Below are 20981 nucleotides of genomic sequence, written 5' to 3'. Positions count from 1 at the left end.
CAAATCTTTGTTGAAAGGTAGGCTAATTGGGTCTGGGGAACAGGAGGATGGGGATGTGGGGAGGGTCCATTGACTAAATCCATTAGCGATGGCTCTTCGGGACAAAGCAACAGCCTACCTTTAGAGCTGATTATATCTGAGGAAAAGGAGGAGGAGGATGCAGGAGGCGACCTGAAAGTGACTCCCAGGGTAAACAACACTCACCATCGTCAAGTTTCACCCACCAGGAGAAGGGGGGCTGCTTTTAACTTCACTCAGGTAATTACACGGACAGGTAATTTAAAAGTGGGGGATAACATCGTTTAAAGGTCATAATGATATCACTAAAGGTAATCATACCAAGTGTGCCGTTGTAGTTTTTAATAGCAACGCTAACACCAGGAGGTCCAGCTAGCATACTTCAAAAGTGACGTTAGCCCAAATTAACGTTACACTTTGGAACACAAAAACACTCACCTTGTTTCAAAAGTGTAGCGTTGAATGATCGAAAGATCTGATTTGTAAGAAGGCTGGTAAACAGTTCCAAAAAGTGCAAGTAGGTTTTTAAAAAAAAAGCAACAAATGGAGTTAGTATTTCCACCGCACTAAAGCCTCGGCGATCTGTGCTCACAAATAGAGTCCATTGCGAGACACGCTGGACGGTCTTTAGCGTTGCCTGAAGTTTCCTTGTTGACACGCCGAGCGGAGCGTCCTCTTGGCTGGCGACGGGCTGTCTTCTCGTCTACTGCTCTCGGGTGGAATCTCGACGTCATTCAACTCGAAGAGCCGCTCCTTCTTCATGTGGCGCTGACAGGAAGCGAGTGCCTCTAGAAATGCCTTATGCCCGCCTGACGTCAGAGGGTCTGCAGCCAATCCGTGCGCACATACACAAGGCGGGATTATCGGCGGTAGCCAATCAGAGCAAAGAAAGGGCGGCATCGGCTCACTAAAGGAGGAAACATAAAATTAATAATAATAGTACTGTTATTAATGTTGTGAATGCTTCCTATTTGATTAACGCAATCTAATAATAAACTCATCTAAACTCATCTCAATACATAGGGCGTGTGGCTACTTGATTTCACTCACTTTGTATTCTTCAGTATGGGACCAGTTTGCCCTTATTTACCTTCCCCATGGAAACACACAGAATGCAGCCTTCATCTCAAGCCTGACTTTAATTACGTGACATTCCATAACTATTCTGTTTACCAAGCCCTGCCAATGTATTACACTATACACAGGGAGTGGCGCCATCGTATGGCAGAGAGTGTAACTGCAACAAGACTCTCTTCTGTAAAGTTTTCAACCTCAGCTTGTCAGGTCAACTTTCAGGACCCTCATTTAGTTGGGACAGAAGTAGGGATGCCGACAGGGAGCAAACGTACTGCAACGTCCAAATACAGAAAAATGCCAAAAAAACTCACACACCCCAAAAACACAGAAGTACTTGCAAGTCCCGATTCAGCAATAATAACTATACTCTACAAAGTCGTAATGTCAGACAGTGGAAAGAGCGGCCATTGAAGTAACAATCAACTTACAGTATGTGCGGAAAAATGCAACAAATGTTAACTTTCAATAAATGACACAACCTGCCGAAAAAGTTGTTTCTGAGATGTTTTACATGACAAAACATCTTCATTATGGAATGCCCTCGGCCTGGTTGGAAAGACATCAGATGTATAAAGACAATCTGTAATTGTTTTATTATTCCTGGAGCTCCGAGGAGACTCCAAGCGCGGCGTGGAGCTGATTTCCCCTTTGGCAAAAGGCGACGCAAGCCCACTTTGCTTTGGAGCTGTCTTGACAATCTCATCAAGCCTCTCGCTCACTGGAAACAAAAAACCCCACAGAAGATGGTGCAGAATATCTTTGCCACCACGCAATGATTAATTGATTTCAATGATTAAAACAGTGGGAAATTATGGGATGAGTTTGAAAAGGGGGGGAGGGCCTTGCTGGCGAAGCTTTGTTTGTTCCCGACTTGTTTTAATGAGCTTTTCACAAGTGGCCGAGAGAAATTACTCTGCGTCTTCTCTTTCTGCAGCTCTTTTTGCTAAATAATTACGGCAAGTTGCAGCAAGGGAGGCGGGTGCGCGGGGGGTGACGGCAGAGGGGTCAGAGAGTGTTTGGAGAGGAAGGAAAGGGGGGCGGGGGGGGCTTCCCTCAGAAATTGATCATCTCCTTTCTCCGCTGAGATCTTTGAGTCATGCGGTAGTTTCTAAGCAGCTGCATTATGGAGCCCACCAGATTAAAAGACACACAAAACAATATGGCGGCATGAGCGTTCAGATGTTGATACTCCCCACAGGGGTGATCTCACACTGAAAAGGAAGCCTCTGAGCTTCGTAATGAAGCCGCTTGTCCTGTGGGAAAGAAAGAAAAGGATGGTTCGCTTCGGTACATGTGCACACCGCGGGCTGTCTTCTGAACAAACAACGACAAACCAATGGAATGTTCGCCCCAACAATGCCTGGTTCTGTCTTGCTCTCGCCGACTATTGCACTGATGAATGATCACCTGTTTCCTTAAACACACCATCAGTGACACCAACTGTGTTCTTGCATGACAAAATCTATGCTATATCGACTCCAAAGGCCGAACTTAGCTTAGCATCAGAGTGCAGGTGGCCCTTGTTTATGATGTTTCATGTGATGGCATTTCATGTTACAAAGTTCACTGTTACAAAGTTTTGTGTTATGCATTCCATGTTCCGCTGTTTTGAGTTTTACGATTATGGTATTTTGTGTTATGGTGTTTCATGTTACAACATTTCGCGTCACGACATTTTGTGTTATGGTGTTTCATGTTACAACATTTCGCGTCACGACATTTCGTGTTATGGTGTTTCATGTTACAACATTTCGCGTCACGACATTTTGTGTTATGGTGTTTCATGTTACAACATTTCCCGTCACGACATTTTGTGTTACGACATTTCATGTTACGCCATTTCGCGTTACAGTGTTTCATGTTACAAATTAGTTGTTATAAAGTTTAATGTTATGACATTTTGTGTTATGCATTTCATGTTATGATGTTTTGTGTTATGGGATTTCAAGTTATGGTGTTTCATGTTGCAAAATTTCGAGTTATGGCATTTCATATTATGACATTTTGTGTTACATTTCACGGTCACAATGCACTCTCATCAATACTGTACAAAAAAGAAAAGCAAACTTTTTATGTGTGTTTCATGTTATGACAGTTTGACGTTTTATGGTTACAGTTTACAGTTATTGATTATTAATACTGTCTGGAAAAGGGGAAGTACTTTCAAAAAACAAATTAAATTCGTGGAAGGTGTTGCATCCATGAGGTTTCAAATCTGATGTAAACAAAGAAGATTAGAGTACACACTGCTAGCCTATATGTTCATCTGTGTCTTGTGTCATCAACTTGTGAAATATAATTCTGATAAAACTGCCACCCAATGAACACTCACATCTCTACTTGCTTCTCTGTGATCGACCTTTGCATTTTTTTGACCTGCTCAGGCTTCAAAAGTTCACAATGTGACATTACAGTGCAGTTCTTCCGTAACAAGGAACAAGTGACGCCTGAGCCAGACGGTCCTACGTTGCAATTCTTCTGCATTTGCTGTTCTGGATGAAGTTCTGTTGTTTGTTCATTCATTCATTCATTCATTTTCTACCGCTTATCCTCATGAGGGTTGCGGGGGGTGGTGGAGCCTATCACAGCTGTCTTTGGGCGAGAGGCGGGGTACACCCTGGAATGGTGGCCAGCCAATCACAGGGCACATATAGACAAACAACCATTCACACTCACATTCATACCTATGGACAATTTGGAGTGGCCAATTAACCTAGCATGTTTTTGGAATGTGGGAGGAAACCGGAGTACCCGGAGAAAACCCACGCATGCACGGGGAGAACATGCAAACTCCACACAGAGATGGCCGAGGGCGGGGACCGAACCCTGGTCTCCTAGCTGTGAGGTCTGCGCACTAACCACCAGACCGCCGTGCCGCCGTTTGTTCATTCATTAATTCATTTTCTACCACTTATCCTCATGAGGGTTGCGGGGGGTGCTGGAGCCTATCACAGCTGTCTTTGGGCGAGAGGCGGGGTACACCCTGGAATGGTGGCCAGCCAATCACAGGTCACATATAAACAAACAACCATTCACACTCATATTTATACCGATGGACAATTTGGAGTGGCCAATTAACCTAGCATGTTTTTGGAATGTGGGAGGAAACCGGAGTACCAAAAGAAAAAATACGCATGCATGAGAAGAACATGCAAACGTGCACATCCACACAGAGATGGCAGAGGGTGGAATCGGACTTGGGTCTCCTAGCTGTGAGGCCTGCGCGCTAACCACTCGGTCACCGTGTAATTAAAACTTTAGCTGGAACACACGAGGAGATGGACTAAGCTTGTTGATATTACTAAAAGACACAATTTGCCTCGTCAGATGATCGTATTCGTGGGATATGGTTTTCCATACTGCCCTGCAAATGCCGGTGTCCCCTGTAAGTGTTCTAGGCCTGAATTGCTTGCAAAACATAGCTTGCAGTCACTCATCTTTCAGTTTAAGTTTCAGTTTCAGGAAGTGAATATGTAAATTTTTTTTACTAGATCTATTCAACAAACCTTAGAATATTATTATGGCTAACTGGTCTTTCATTTTGAAGTGTCTGTGTCACATACTGACAGTTCAAAAAAAACATACCGTTGGACATTTTTTGTGTCTGTCATATCACAATTATGAATGTTATTATCAGTTATTGTTGTGAATGTCACTTTCTTGGCTTTGCTGTGAGTTCATGGCTGCATGTGTTTGAATCTGGTTCCTGGAAAGCCTGGCAGTGATTTCACAACAAAGATGGCGTTGGTTAAGAAAATTCGCTGGGGGGCCCGTTAAAAATAGCCACTTCATTTCAGTCCTATTTCGTAGTTGTTTATTTGTCTATGACAGCAGCACGACAAACATGTTTTACTAAGTGAGAACTTTCATTTTGTTATCTTTCTTTGGTGTCATAAGCACTTTAAAATGTATTTGTCACGTTCCGGATTGAGAGTTTTACGGTTCGACCCCAGGATGCAGAGATGACGACCCAATTGCAGGAAAAAATATATTTATGTTGCTATGCAGCAGAACAACACACTAGCAAGTCCAACTCAGCAATGACAATGAATCGACAAAACAAAGGAACGCGCACCTGAACTAAATAGGAATCACAAATGGAAAACAGGTGCGGGAGAAAATGGAAATCAACGGAAAACAGAACAGAGTAACAGAGGAAGTGAATACAAAATAAGGGCACGAACGAGGAACAGAGGAAAAGAGGAAAAGAGGAAAACTAAACTAGCTGTCACAGGGAGGTGAAGCCCGATCGTGACAGTATTCTTGTCAGTCCAGTTCATAGACTAATGCAGTCTGAAGACCACAAGACTTTAGAGCTGACTTTGGACACAACAGGTTGCTTTATAGAACTTCCTTCAAGCTCTAAGTACACCTACGAGTAATTCAAAGTAAGAGTTGTGGGAGAGAACAGTTTGAGGCCACCTTCTAGGTTGGGTTTCAGGGTAGAAGAATTTTGAGACTTTGTTCTTCTTGTCCTTGTTTTCCAATGCGGTGTTCACAGCCTTCCAACAACAGGAGATGTCCCTAAAATCTCTTGGATTGATTTTCCTCCCATCCATAGCAACAGTTTAGGACGAGGCCGTCGAGTGAGTAGTGACATTTTCATACAAATGAAACACGGCGACGTGATGGATCTGAGCGTCGTTGTCAAAGGCGCCAGAAGCCCTTGACGGTAATGAAAGTGCACAGAACATCCCGGCAATGGAAGGCAAAGTAATGGGATTCAGCCGGTAAATGACAGAGGAGCCAAGCAGCCCCCCCCCTTAAGTGCTTTAATCGTCGGATAATTAATTCTACGCACTATTTCAGACTCCCGGCGTGTGCGCGCCTACAAACACAAACAGAACAGCGCGCGCCGCTTCTAACAACATCGCCTTAATGAAATGTCGTGAATCCTTAATGAGTCCCGATGCCTTGTGATAAATTTCATAATTATTCAAGCCCGCGCGAGCACGAGCGGGAAATCCATCAGTCAAAGCAAATGAGTTGGGATCCATTAGGGTTCAGTGTCTTGTAGGGACATTGGCTTTATTAGCTCCTTACAAGCATTGCCATAATTGAGTGCATATTTCATTTGTCTCCAAGCTCACTTTACTAAATGACGGATCCTTTTTTTATTTACAGCAACAGGCGCTCAGCCGCTTCCTTCGAGGCTGAGCTGAATCCAGCAGGCCCCTCCTTAGCGACTCGTCCCCAACTTTGCTAAAAGACGAGATGCTGCGATATTGGCGGTCTTTAATGAATGCGCTTGAAACAAATGAAAGAGGGGTTTGTGGCATTCCGGATAATTCCTTCAGGATGACTGATGGCGGCCTCCGCACAGACGCCTCTTGTTTGGTGTCTGGGTTCGCTTCATGCTTTGCGGACATGGCGGCAAAGCAGCATTCTCAACGCAAAGAGAATCAACTGACTTACAGTCAAATCATAAAAAAAAGTTTGTTCATTTTATAATCTGAAACCACTTCATGGGCATTTTTTTTTTTTTTTTTTACAATTTTTCCTTCTTATTTTTTTATTTCCACTAAAATGTTCATTCATTCATTCCTCACAAGGGTCACGGGGGTGCTGGAGCCTATCCCAGCTGTCTTCGGGCGAGAGGCGGGGTACACCCTGGACTGGTGGCCAGCCAATCACAGGGCACATATAGACAAACAACCATTCACACTCACATTCATACCTATGGACAATTTGGAGTCGCCAATTAACCTAGCATGTTTTTGGAATGTTGGAGGAAACCGGAGTACCCGGAGAAAACCCACGCATGCACGGGGAGAACATGCAAACTCCACACAGAGATGGCCGAGGGTGGAATAGAACCCTGGTCTCCTAGCTGTGAGGTCTGCGCGCTAACCACTCGACCGCCGTGCCGCCTCATAAAAATGTTAACATTTGATATTTCCAAAGTAGCAGACTCCTTTTTAATTCATTGTGAAAAAATGAAAACTTTATTCATGTAACATTTACACTTTTTTTTTAACTACATTTCAGGTTCAATTCTGATCATAAATAATTATTTATGATTCATAATAATGTTTTTGTTATATTTTATGTATTCCGATCGATTGGCCACAGATTGGTATTGGCCGATATCAGTGAAAAAGGACGATATCGATATCGGCTGATACTTATTTTTAAAATGGTGAGCGCCTCCACCCCCCACTGCAGCATCCAGAACAAGCATGTCTGCCGTGTGTGGGACTTCCTGTCTTTGTGAGTGATATACAGTAGGTTTTGTACCCTACAAAACGTGCCTCAAAAATGTCTACTGGGTTGGCACTTTGAAAAGCTTTAGATTGGCAGGGTGGGGTGAGTTTGAGGCTCACAATGTGATCATCCAGTGGCAGCGACTATAAAGCCCCGGTCCCAGTGTGGGCAAAATTTGGGGATGAGTACTGCCTCGCTACGGATTTGGGATCATGCAGATACTATGTAACAATTTTAGTGCAGGAGGAACTTTCCTTGTGTGGAACTTTTCCTTTTGAGCCGGCTGCATCTGTGTTTCAGAAGGCAGCAGATGTGGCTGGAGGGACGCAGCAGAGGTGGATAAACCTGCTTTTTATTCACGTTTTCAGTTCATAATTGTGAAATACAAAAGGTGAGTTGTGGATACCAGCATTTTGTTCGTGTTTTGGTAAAACAAGCATATAAGCTTTGTTTGGCTTGAAATAATCTATGAAAATAAACGTTACAAAAATGAGGTATCGGTATTGGCAACGTAAAATCTTGATGGGAACATACCTGTTATTTATTATCATGTTGATTGTTTTTTGTTACATGAGCTTGTAGGCTACAGAGTCTTTCTTTCCAGGTCATGTGTATTTTAATATGCTTTTCTGCTCTGTTGTTTAGCTTTATTTTGATTTTATCTTACTGTAAAGCATCTTTGAGTACCTTGAAAAGTGCTATACAAATAGATTGTATTATTATTATTATTATTATTATTATTATTATTATTATTATTATTATTATTATTATTATTATTATTATTATTATTATTATTATTATTATTATTATTATTATATGTGACACATTTGTTGCTAGGCAGACTTCACAATACAAGACAATTATTAAAAAAATAAAGAAAGCTCTCAATACTGGCTTTAATGTGGCAAATGTTTTTTTTTAGCCCCAATCTAGTGTGTTAGTATTTTTTAATGTTTTTTTTATTTTTGTAATGTTTTTAAAGCAATCATGTGTAAAAGTCTTGTAACACCTCTTTCTGCCTGTAGAGGTGCTAGTGACATTTGCTCATCCACAGTCGTGTGTAATTCTAATGTACCATATGGCGTAAGACTTTAGCTGCATCGCCGAGAGCTAAAGAAAGCCCAAACCCAGAGGCCTTGCATGGCAAGACGTCTTCATCTCATTCCGCCCACATGGCGGCCATGTTTGTCCAAAAAGCCTCCACTGTGCAGGAACCTGATTAGAAGGTAATACAAATCCACGGTGAACAAAGAGAGGAAATAAGCTACATTCAAGTGCAGGCGCACATAGACAGAAAATAGCAGCCTTATCATCCGTGTTTCATTGAGAGTTGATTGCTGTCGGATTATAATGCAATCACCGTGCTGCGTGAGCCGTCACTATGGGAACTGGTTTTAACTGTTTATCTTTGCCGCTGATCTTAATTTAAGTTTGAACACTCTGGATCACTTAGATGTGACAGACACCAGGAAATTGACAAAAAACGGAGGGGCGGGGGGGGGGGGGGGGCAACAAAGAGAGGAAAATGGAGAGAAAGACACACACACACATATACACACACATATACACACACACAGATTCTTCTTTGTGTTGTATTTCGCACGCAATTTAATTTGTCTTTCAGGGAGAAAATCAATTTATGAATACGACGTGGAGGGTGCCGCGTTCCTGTCCGCCATGGGAAAGTCTGGGCCACTAATCTTGGCAAAATGAATAGTTCACACGTTATTTGGACATCTGTGTTAGTCCACCCCCCTCCCCCCCCCCCTCCCTCTTTCACCCAACCTTCATTCATTTGTGACACTTTTATTAGCGGCCATGCAGGTGGCTGCAGCTAGTGGAGCCAGAAGGGGAAGGGGAACCAGGAACAGGTCCAAACAACATCCCCAAATATTTGTCCGAATGCTGCCATCTTCTCTAGGATGTGCTTTTTCCAAAGCCTTTCTTTGGCTCCTCAGATTTGGGAATGGGCAACTTCTGACTATTATTATTATTAGGCAACGAGCACCAGCAATAACGGTGCAAAAAAGCCCTTTTGAAACTGCAATGTTGATAATTTTTATTTTGATAGAGGTGAAAAAGCCTATTATTAGTATGAAGTTAGCTTTTTTGTAATATTGTTCATATTAATATTGTTAATATTTGTTCATAATGACCTTATTCCCATAATATTATAACTTTTCCCCAATCTAATTTTCCAAAAATGTCAAGTTTATTTTGTTTTTTCTTTCATAATATTACAAAAACACAATATTTAATATCATATTTAAACTTGACATTATTTTTCCTCATATTACATAATTCTCATACAATTGCCCCTTTTTTAATTTAAAAATTTAAGTTTTGGATGTTATTGTTATTGTTTTATTATTTGTTTTCTTTCATTTCTGCAATTTAGATTTTTTATTTTAATTTAATTTTAATTTAATTTTGACTTCATCCCCATAATATTTTGACTTTATTCATATAACATTAGAACTTTTTCCATAACCTTTATTCATTGTTTGTTTGTTTTTCATAATATTTTGACTTTTTTCAAAAATATTAATCGATTTTTTCAAAAATTATTACATATTACAATTTTTTTTATTTTTTTAACATTTTATTTTTTCTCCTAAAATTACCACATTATTATATTTTGACTTTATTCCTGTAAAATAACTGGTGATTTTTTGCATTAAAAAAATACATATATTTTTACAATAAAAACAGTACCCCTCGCTGTCGCTCCCTGCAGAGCGGAGGATGTACTGCATAAGCCAGCAGGTCTCTCAGACTGAAAGGTGTACATTATTTGGGTGAGCCAAATGAAAAGTTTTGAGTTTTGCTGGGCTGAATGAGGCTGCCTATTGAGGACACAACTGAAAGTGATGTTCATTTACCTCGGAGACCATGAATTAGTCCTATGCGGAACTTGAGCACAGACTGGACCTTGAGGAGCACAAATGGGCTCGTCAGTGTGACACACCTGGAAAATGATGAAAGTAGAGAAGGACATTAATATGCAAATGTGTACTGTGTGAGTGTGCCATGTCCATGGTAAATTATACAAGGTTTCTACCGTTGTTGGAGTCTTTAGCCAGGAGAAATGAGCTCCGGTGGGTGTCAAGCAGCAGGGAATTCAAAGCGTCCTCTGCCCGCCCGAGCCGAATGCCGGGTCCTTGAGCTGCAGTCAGAAGGCTGAGGCACTCTAAATGGCTGAGAAATCCATTATCAACAAGAGCAACTTAATGGCGGCTTTAATGAAAGCGGGCGTTTGGGAGATAAGACCGGCTGACGCGGCCGCACTGTATTTTAGTGGAGCACTCTGCCTTGTCTGAATGTGCCAAATGGAAATAAGTTGAAGTGGCAAGGTCAGTAATCAATAGCCAGTTAATTAATGAGGAGTGCGCGGCGGGCTCGAGTATGGATTTCCAAATGCCTGCAATTTTGCTTCAATCATTGAAATGTCAGTGGCATTCTCTGAGAAAAATGCTCAGACTCCCATTCACCTTGGATGTCTCATCTTAGCGAAGAAAGGAAATATTTAGCTTGAATGACCAGCCTGCCTGACAGACACAAGTAGCTTTTGCGGAGGCCGCAACATCGAAAACTATTTCTAAAAGCCCCTTCTGGCCTGCTTAGCAAACTTCCTTGACGACGTCGCTTTTGTTTTTGTACACACACAAAGCCCTGCTGCAGTGGGGAATGAGGATGCCATTGCTTTCAGTTCACATTCGTTTAATTAAGCTTTCACTAAATAACAAAAGGTGCGGAACGAAAAAGGAAGAGCTGAACATTAAGTACAACTGCTCAATGAGATACCGATGGCAGAAGAGCGATACAAGAATCGAGTGGAATGTTCTAGAGTCAAACTTCAGGTTGTACCAATCAGGTTTTTGGTATCAAATGATTCACTTTTGGTGTTTTTCTTCTTCTTTAGCTTTTTAGCCACACTTTTTCCAAAAGTAGAATAAGTAGCCTCCGCAAGAGAACTACAAGACCAAGTAAGTGGACTCACATTCAAAACACCATGCACTAAGTCACCAACGTTAACATCAACTATTTCAATACTAGTAAAACAGTTTTACAGGTTATAGGACGCTACTTTTTTCACACGCTTTGAACCCTGCAGTTTAAACAATAATGTGGTTAATTTAAAAAAATGCCTAATAAAAAATTTTGAAAGTCATGTACAGCGATCATGTTTTGATCTGAAATCTGACGTAAGTTTGATCAAGCGTAATTATGGCTTCCGCTTGGACCACAGCATATGTTGAACTCTGATTATTTAAAAAAAAAGTCTCACGTCTCACTGGAGCTGCTGGGAACACTGAGTGTAGGTAGCATTGCAAGGTTTATAGTGTGTCTTTGTAAATATCTCTGTTACGATGTGGACACCTGCGACCTGGTGTGGAAAGTCAGTCAGTGTTTGACCCCTACCAGATTTGTTTGTCACACTTAAATGTTTAAAATGATTACACAATTTAGTCAACGACAACACAAATTAACACAAAATGCAGTTTTACATTAAAAAAATGTTTTATGAGCAAGGGAGAAAACAAAAACCAACATGGCCCAATGCGAAAAAGTGATTGCCCCCTAAAACATAACATAACCGAGGTAAATTGAGAGCGATCAGTCTGCAAAATGGTATAAAGTTATTTCTAAAGCTTTTGGGACTCCAGCAAACCACAGAGACAGCTAAAATCAACAAATGGTGAAAACATGATACTGGTGAAACTTCCCAGGAGTGGCCTGTCAACCAGAATGACCGAGCGCAGCGGCGACTCATCCAGGAGGTCACAAAAGACCCCACAACAACATCTAAAGAACTACAGGCCTGTCGAACAAAAAATCCTGAAGGAGAATGCCCGGCCATCTGTTGGTGACCTCAAGCTGAAACCAACTTGGGTTCATGATCTAAAACACACCAGCAAGTCCACCTCTGAATGGCCGAAGAAAAAACAAATGAAGACTTTAGAGTGGCCTAGTCAAAGTCCTGACCTGAATGTGGCTGAATTACAACAATTCTGCAAAGATCCACAGTGCTGTAAAAGACTCATTGCAAGTTATCACAAATACTTGCTTGTGGTTGTTGCTGCTAAGGGTGGCCCAACCAGTTATTAGCTTTAGTTCAGTTCAGTTGTGTTGTCATTGACTAATATTTAAATGTGTTTGATGATCTGAAATGTTTAAGTGTGATAATCGTGGAAAAAAATGAAATATGAAAATATGAAAAATGTTATTATCTTTAAATTTGGTGACTTTCTCATGCTTTACTGCTCACATGATGCGGCCCCACTAAACCCACAGAAAACGGTCAGAGGCGAATGTCAACTCGCTTTAAGAAAGTGCTTTACCGTAAAGAAGAATAGAGGGTCATCAACTCCAACCACTATCTCACCTACGGTCAGATCAACAAAAATGGCATTCTGTTTATTTATTTATTTTTTTTACATTATAGTTTCAAGGATTTCATGCCACGTACACTCACACAGCACAACTAAAGTTGCACACCACTCAAACTAACCCATGGAAAAGTACTGAGAGGAGACGATATTAAACAAACACAAACAAGCCAGTCTCTCTCACACAACATAACTTTCACCTTCTAGGCACACAGGCTTAAGTTTCACTCTCTCGAGGGGCGTTGCAATATTGGTGATAGAGTCCAACGCTATTATATTGTGAATAGTTAATGCCTTTTTTTTTATATGGGTAGCAATAAAATAAAATAGCGACTCAAGAACATTAACTCATTCAATACCAAAGATGTAGTTTTTAGAAACCTGAACGCCCCATCCTAACAACATATTTATATGTTGTTATATGTTTATAAGTATTTTGTGACAAGCAAAATGAGGTAATGAGGCAAGTCTCCATGAATGGATTTCACTTCAGAGCAATTTGAAGTCATAAAAATGGCCACTGGGTGAAAAAAGGGCATTTGACAGGATGGTAAGAGCTCAGCAGACATAATGTGGACGGAAGAAACCGCACATGTGCACACACGTAGTTTAATTCCAAATGTCAAATGGTCAATGGTTCACTGTGTTATACATATTTGTGAATAAATTGTTATTTAAATTTTTGGTTTATGTTGGTGTAGTTATTGAAAAAACATTTTAGTTGGGAACTGATATTTTCCTGAAGCTTACCTATGTTCTACTGCTGATTACTAAAGAACAGAAAAGGTAGAAACAAACTTTTTTTTCCTGATGAAAGATGGGAGTCTACTCTTTGTTTTGGTAGGTTCCATGTTAGTATAGCCAGACAACAACAAGACTCTTGTGCCTTGAAAAATCGTCAAAATCATCTAAAATGACCAGTACTGAAAGGCTTGTCTTTTGAAAAATGGGATTGAATGAGTTAAGAATGTTGTCATTAAACTGCAAACATGCATCGTTGTCATCACAAAGAGCGTTTCAAGTGTATTTGTGCGTACCGCCAATGTGGCGTGTGAACAGCGTTGCGATGCAGCAGAACAAGAATGGAAAGGAGGCGGGGAAAAAAAAGTTCTGATTACAATTACGGGACATGACACTTAGCTGATTTCAAATCAGCAAGGCCAAATTTCACAAAGCCTGTCAATGGCGGCGGGCACGCTAGATCCCTCCCCAATCAAAAGTTTGCTCTATATAATTTTACGCAATCAGATTTCTCCACAGTCATCCAGTGCAATCAGGTAATCAGAGGGGAGCATTAACAAGACAAATGGAGTTTAAAAAGTGGGTGCACTCTGTTTGCAGGAACTTCCTACTGAGAAGCCCCCTCCCCTGCTTGATTACCCCTATCACCCTCATACGGCGCAACATCCCCGCTAAATAGCGTTCCACGGCTCCACCGCCATGTTGGCTGGGAGAGCGAGGTGATTGACTTGTATGTAAAACTCGACAGGTAAATGATTACTCTTAGGGCTATTCATGTCAAGTGATTAACTCCACTGTTTGGCTCAGCCAGTCACGAGCGCCCGCGCTCAGGGTGATTAGCCGGGGCCTCATTATGTGCATTTCAATGACATGCAGACTTGCAATGGGTCTGTCGTCTTTTAACGAGGCCGGCTGATTGGCTCCATGCCCTGCAGAGCGCTAGCGTTGTAGCATGGTAGCGGCTAGACGGCAAGGCCACGCCAGCGTCCAAGGTTTTTTTTTTTTTTACGGTTTCTGCATTAAAGATGCTAAAACCAATCCAATGTAGGTCAATATGTGCTAAACATCATATTGGACCCCTTTGGAGGCTGACATGAAACAGAATTTTCCAAGTACGATTTCTCCTAAATACGTTTTTTAACATTATTAGAGCCCTCTAGATGTGAAATAACACCCCTATAGTTAGAACTATATTAACTTAGTTCACATAATAAGTTTAAATAAGCCATTTAAGACATAAATGAGACTTGTGCTTGTGTGTGTTGCCGTAAACGGGGACAGAAAATGACGTTTGGGGGTTCAGAGTTCAGTTTTAACTTGGCAGCTGCAACAGTAGCCTGTGTTAGGGGTTACTGGGTTATTGTACCAGTTCAAACTCGCAATAAAAGCCTGTAGTTCGGGTGATCAAGTGCGGTGCTTGTGTGTCTCACCCGATATTACAGTAACATTACTGACACCTAGTGACTAGTGTAGAATACTACGTACCATCACCTCTTTGAATGAGTCTTCTGAATGCCTTATATTTGTGTTTTACTTCATTTAGCCATTTTTATGCTTGGAAACACTTAATTTAGGCAAAACACCATACAAAATTTGGACAAATTCGGTCAGCGACAATGTACTATTTGAACTTTTGACCTGAGACACTTTGACGGATCGGATTCTCACCTCGACCTGCCTTCGTACCGATTTAAACTTTCACCCCAGCGAGCTAGAGTACAAGTCAATATAGTTCTTCCGTCCCCATTGACCGAGTTACACACCACATCTAGTGTCCTAGAAATATTCCAAATAATAATAATAAAGCTCTCTGAAGGCTCTAAAGGTCACCCTCTTCAGGCGCTGTCGCCATCGTCACTCTAGATTGTCTTTGCCCCTCAAATTAAAAAAAGACGACGACGTGAGAACAACAAAGGATGAGAGTGAAACCTAATAGGCTCTGTGTTTGGCTCTTGGGCTCTTTACAGCGGGTCTAATTAAGGCCATCCAGAAACAAAGAGGCTGGATTGAGGCAGTTTCTCATCAGGGTCTCTCCATGAGTCTCTTTTGTCATGAACACACAGCCAATTACAAAGCTCCACAATGGACCACGGAGGGACGGGGGGAGGGCGTGGGGGGTGTCCTGTGCCCTCCATGAAGACTGCAGAGAGACAAAAATGTCCTAAACACTCCAGCGATACTAAACACCAAGAATACATTCATGGATAGAAATACTGGCACCAGTTAAGTTCATCCATCCTCCAAGGTGACTTTGGGCAAAAGGCGGACTTAGGGTATATTTTTGTAAACATCAGACAGTCCATTTTCATAAGCAAACATGAAGGACAATTTAGACGTATGTGTTTTCAAAACCATCAAAGACACTTCAATGTCTCATCGAACATGACATATGTGTTTTCGTAAACACATAAGACAATTAACATTTACTCATTAACCCGAGTGACCTAATGTACATTGGTTCATCGATTGTCAGATGAACCAGTTATACGGTACGTGTAGGCCTGTCATGAAAGTATTGATTAATCGATAAATATGCATGCATCCGTGTTACGCTGGAGGGATTATGTCTCACAGCTGGCCTGGGAACGCCTTGGTGTCCTCCCGGTGGAGCTGGAGGAGGTGGCCGGGGACTGGGAAGTCTGGGCTTCCCTACTGAGACTGCTGCCCCCGCGACCCGGACCCGGATAAGCGGAGAAAAATGGATGGATGGATGGATGGCATCCATGTTAGTTTCAACTGCTCATCTCTCTGTGCCACACAGGCTGGATGACAAGAGGGTTCACTCTGTATCTGTCTGTGCATATTGGTTCCATAGTGGAATGAACGGAGAGAGTAAGCCCTCATCCCACTCACAGGGTTACCAGTGAGTGGATACAGATGGTTAGCAGTTAGCCGCATGAGGCGGCATACGCTATCATGAATGAAGGTACAGAAGCGATGGTGTCTGAGGCGAATGCCACCGCCGACAGTGAGTGCCACAGTGTGGGAGTTTTTTGGTTTTAAACAGCATGAACATGGTGAGCGACCACCAACACAGACAGTTTTGTCATCTGGGAACAACAAAGATGGCTTGGCATTGTAAATATATACGAAATGATGGAAAATGTGCAACCATTCAATACGGTTATATGACCTATATATAGCATGGCATGTGGGTGTTCCAAAAATAAGAAAAACATTTTAGTGTCTTTAGACAATCATTCAGGACATTGGACTTAATAGGATCTATTTTCGTAGACCAGGTTTAGGCGCCCCAATGGGGTGTGGCCAGGGTTTGACTGCGCAGCGTGGCGCACCCACACCTCCGTCCCTCTCACCGGCGCAAGTGGCAAAGAGGGTGGAGGGAAGGTGTGAGAGAGTTTAACACAGTCGAGTCTTATCTAATTTTAACCAATCAAATGAGCGCCTCTCATTGCATTTAACGCACAGGGCACACTGAACTGCTCGTTAGAGGCCACCATGTGGACCACCTCGCGGGACACATGTAATCTATTCCTGTGTCATGAATAGGTGTACAAAAATAAGTGACCGTTACATTAAACACAGCGGCATGCTAATCTAGACATCTGGTATTTCCTTCTGATCCTCATGAGACTCTGAAAAACCTGCCTATGAGGTTTTGGTGATGTGTGTGCACTGTGCGCCTGTCAGCCAATTTACCACTGGGCGGGTGCGCTTCGCTTGTGTGAAGGTGGGAGCTGGTGAGATTTCAGCGCTCCTTCGGCGCAGCCCAGTCTACCAGATTGGCTGCAAACAGTGGTGTGCTGGGGAAATTACCACTGCATGGGGTGCGCCACGTTCCCCCACCCTGCGCCACAGAAATAGAGACCCAACATCAAAGGTAATTCTGAGCATTTAACTCATTCAATCCCAGTAATTTTTCAATTTTAGACATAGCACCTACCAAAAGAAAGATTAGTCTTTAATCAGAAAAAAACTTCTGTTCTGTTTATTAGTAATCCACAGTACAACATAGGGAAGTTTCAGGAAAATATGGGCTCCCAACTAGAAAAGGAAGGAAAAACAACTTTTGTTGAAAAGACACATGTCAAGCATAAGGTTTTGGGTAAAAATTAGAGACAATCAGTATCTGGTTGAAACCTTTTGTTAACACTAAAGGCAATTTAGGTTCAAGGAACCTGACATGTGTGTTGGAAACATCATTTTCCTAAACAACAAACACAAATTTGAGTCTCTGATGAACATAAAAGATACATGTTGTCGTAAAACGTTGACGATAATTTGAAGCATCCAATCTCTCAGCAACATTGAAGATCATTTGAAGTCTCCAGTGATGCCAACACTGTGTGTTATTGGTGTTGGTAAAGACAATAAGTGATGGAGGAAGTGTTTCTGAGCATAAACGCTAACTACCGGCAGACTACACAGTTGCATAATTGCACAATCTCCTCAGACAATCTGTCAGTCACAGACCATATTTACTGTATAGCTATGGTGCTTGGCCTCATTTATGAAATATATTTTATTGCTTTCCTTTCAGAGAGGAAGACAATGACAACCGCAATAATCCACAGTGGACCTTGGCCAAGGCTCCACCTTTCTATTCCGGAGGCCACACAGCCCTACTGACAAGATGTTCAAGCTGGTGGTTTGTAGAAAAAGTCAAGCCTCCAGAAGCAAAAGGTAACTAAACGAACAACACCATTAGCAGCCAAAGTAAATTCACTATGCGGCACCTTGATTCTGTCCTGCTGTGACCTTGAAAACAACCTTGGAGCCAAAATAAAGACAATCCCTCCTTTCATTTCCTTTGCACCTTCGGGCCTTCGCCCCCACATGATCCCCCCGAAACCCGGCGCCGTGTCACACGGGCGGTCCGAGAAAACACAGATGGGCCGACTCTCCCCATGGCTGTTGACGTTTGGCCGTTGGGAGAACGCGATGGGAACGTTCTCTCGCCGCCGCAGTCTGCTAACATCCCACAAATGAGAGCAAAGTGGTTGTTTTTGGAGGGGGAAAACCCAACTTGGTCCTTTTGCATGCTTCCAGCTGCTGTGGCCAATAAACACAAAGCAGCGTCTCTCAGTTTTAGGGATTTGAGGCAAACTTTGGGAGGTTGACAACGTCACTGAATCAGTGCGGCAGGACGTTTTCCTACAGCAGTGTCATCACCAGCGTTAGCATTAGCCAGAATGTGACAGGGTAGCTGGGTGATTCTGACTGGACGTGTATATCATGTGATAGATTTTGTGTTACCAATTCTAAACGACACCATTCGCCTCGTCAGATGCATCATGTGACAAATGTTTCCATACTGCTCCGCAGATGGGAATAAAAAGACGTTCAACCGTGGAAAAGCATGCCAAGTCAATCTACATTAGTGCAAAGTAGACAGCCTAGTGATGGCCACTAATGCAGTGCTAATTCCTATTTGTAACACACTAGTTAGGGGACTGTGGTATCTGTTGGAGTGTCCAACAATAAATCCAAAGGATCGTCTTTGATTGCAGCATCAGTATCGTTCTTAGAATAATAATGACAAACTGCTTGCTAAACAACAATTGTTGTCTGTTGTCTTCAGCTCTGTGCAGTGTGCAAAAAGCAAGCTGATAGCTGTCAGTGGTTACCACTGATCACTGACCGTTTATTATTTCAAGATTTAGATTTTCAAGACTTGATTATTTCAAGATTTATTTCAACAAAAGTAGGCAGGTGCCTAAATCTGGCCACCCCAACAAATAAATGACATCAATGTTTAGTAGATCCTCCTTTTGCAGAAATAAATGCTTCCTATAGCTTTTCAAATGAGGGTCTGGATTCTGGTTGAAGGTATTTTTGACAATATGACATTTTTCTTGACCTGCCACTCAAGGCCTTAACTAGAACTGTGCCTGTGGTCTCCCATTTCTTCACTATGTTGCTCAGAGTGGAACCTGACAGATGACAGCTTTTTGTATCCTTCCCCTAGACCATGATGTTGAACATTTTTTGCTTTCAGGTCATTTCACAGTTGTTTTGAGGCTACCATGGTGCTACTCTTCAGAGAAGAGGCAACTTGCAATTGGCCACCTTAAATACCCGTTCTCGTGATTGGCTTCACTTGTGTATGCAGGTCAAGGGTCAATGAGCTTACCAAACAAATGTTGTGTTCCAGTAATTAGTGTTACAGGTATTCAAATAAATAAAACAACAAGGGTGCCCAAATTTATGCACCTGGCTACTTTTGTTGAAATAATTATTGCACACTTTCTGTAAATCCTATAAACACGATTTCCCTTCTCATCTATCACTGTGTTGGTCTGCTGTATGATATTTTTAACTGAAATGTGCCACATTTTTTTTATACTACTGTATATATGAATCCCTGGTTTACTATGAGGGATGTTTGGAGGTTGCCTAAACACAATGTATTATACTGTATATGATGTCAAAATCAATCAAAATATTACATTGCTATATTTGTTAAATTCCATTTTTGTTCAAAACAAAACTAAAAACATATATTTAAATTTCATTTAAATTGTTACTATACTGTTTTAATCCCCACTTTACTCCTAGTGATATAGCAGGGTCTGTTTAAATATAATGTATTATCATTATTATTATATTATACATCACTTAATAGAATAATATATTGATACATTTACATTTACATTATATTTATATTATATTTATATTTATATAACATTTACAATATTTATGTTCTGAATTAACTGTTAATCCCGGTTTCCGATCAGCGATGTACTGATTAATCTTTTGGTGCTACAGTCAAATCGTGCAGCGACATTTGAAACCTATTTTAACATATTCAGGGATAATTTGGCAAAGTGTGAGCTTTAGCAAACACTGAATTCAGTGAACAGACCACAAGCCAAACTGACTTCAAAATAAAAGGCTCCCCGGGGGTCATTTAGATGCCCCCCCCCCTCCTCGTCCTCACGGACAAGAGAGTGCAGACACAGTTGATGTGAGCGAGGATGAAACAAGTCTTTCTTTCATTAAAATGAAACAGGAGATGCTGGATAATCTCATAAATATGTGTTGTATTTCTCTTTCTGCACTCTCGGGAGGAAGAGGCAGGCCTTTGTTTGGAGCTTCCTGGCTGACAGGAAGTGATTGCAGCAGGACAGCGAGGGACACTCATCTCTCGGGAGCAGGAGGAGGCGGGGCGGGGGACACGCGAAGACGTATCCCTTTTTGATCACGTCCCGCTGACGGACGAGGCTGGAGAAAGGCAAATGGGGATCATACTGGGGCTTGATGAAAAGAGGCCAATTTTGATGTCCCCTCGTCTGCTTTCAAGCCAGGATGTGTCTGAGGATCCTGGGAAAGTCGGGACCTCACCGCCGTCCCATGGCCAAACAAACGGGACGGCCAACACTTTGTGAGGGTCACACAAATTACAATTCAACCACAATTTGTGGGAAAGACATGCCTCTAACATTGCACAGCCGGCCCTCATAAAGGCTCAGTTCAGCGAATCCAGTGCCACCATACTCACTTCTTAGCGAGGCTACCAATTTATATGCATTATAAGAATAAGAAAATGTAGCAGGAAGGGTAAGTATTGCCAACTTGGTCACCAATAGT

At 41.8% G+C, this 20981-nt stretch overlaps 1 protein-coding gene across 2 annotated transcripts in view; it reads right to left on the bottom strand.

The window, feature by feature from the left end:
* lmo4b (LIM domain only 4b) overlaps nucleotides 1-20981 on the bottom strand; it is a 40139-nt gene that overhangs the window by 13273 nt on the left and 5885 nt on the right. The window contains exons 2-4 of one of the 2 annotated variants that reach the window (XM_058073998.1): nucleotides 10361-10497; nucleotides 10182-10267; nucleotides 457-925 (exon numbers count right to left, since the gene is read on the bottom strand). The gene's annotated coding sequence lies outside the window, so the exon portion shown is untranslated. Of the gene's footprint in view, nucleotides 1-456; nucleotides 926-10181; nucleotides 10268-10360; nucleotides 11263-20981 lie in introns of those variants that run through there. The other variant, XM_058073999.1, reaches the window with a different exon arrangement.

The sequence above is a fragment of the Doryrhamphus excisus genome, chromosome 5 (assembly GCF_030265055.1).
Source record: "Doryrhamphus excisus isolate RoL2022-K1 chromosome 5, RoL_Dexc_1.0, whole genome shotgun sequence".
NCBI lineage: Eukaryota > Metazoa > Chordata > Actinopteri > Syngnathiformes > Syngnathidae > Doryrhamphus > Doryrhamphus excisus.
The sequence above is the reverse complement of the archived record's forward strand: the minus strand, read 5'-3'. Positions and strand labels throughout refer to the sequence as shown.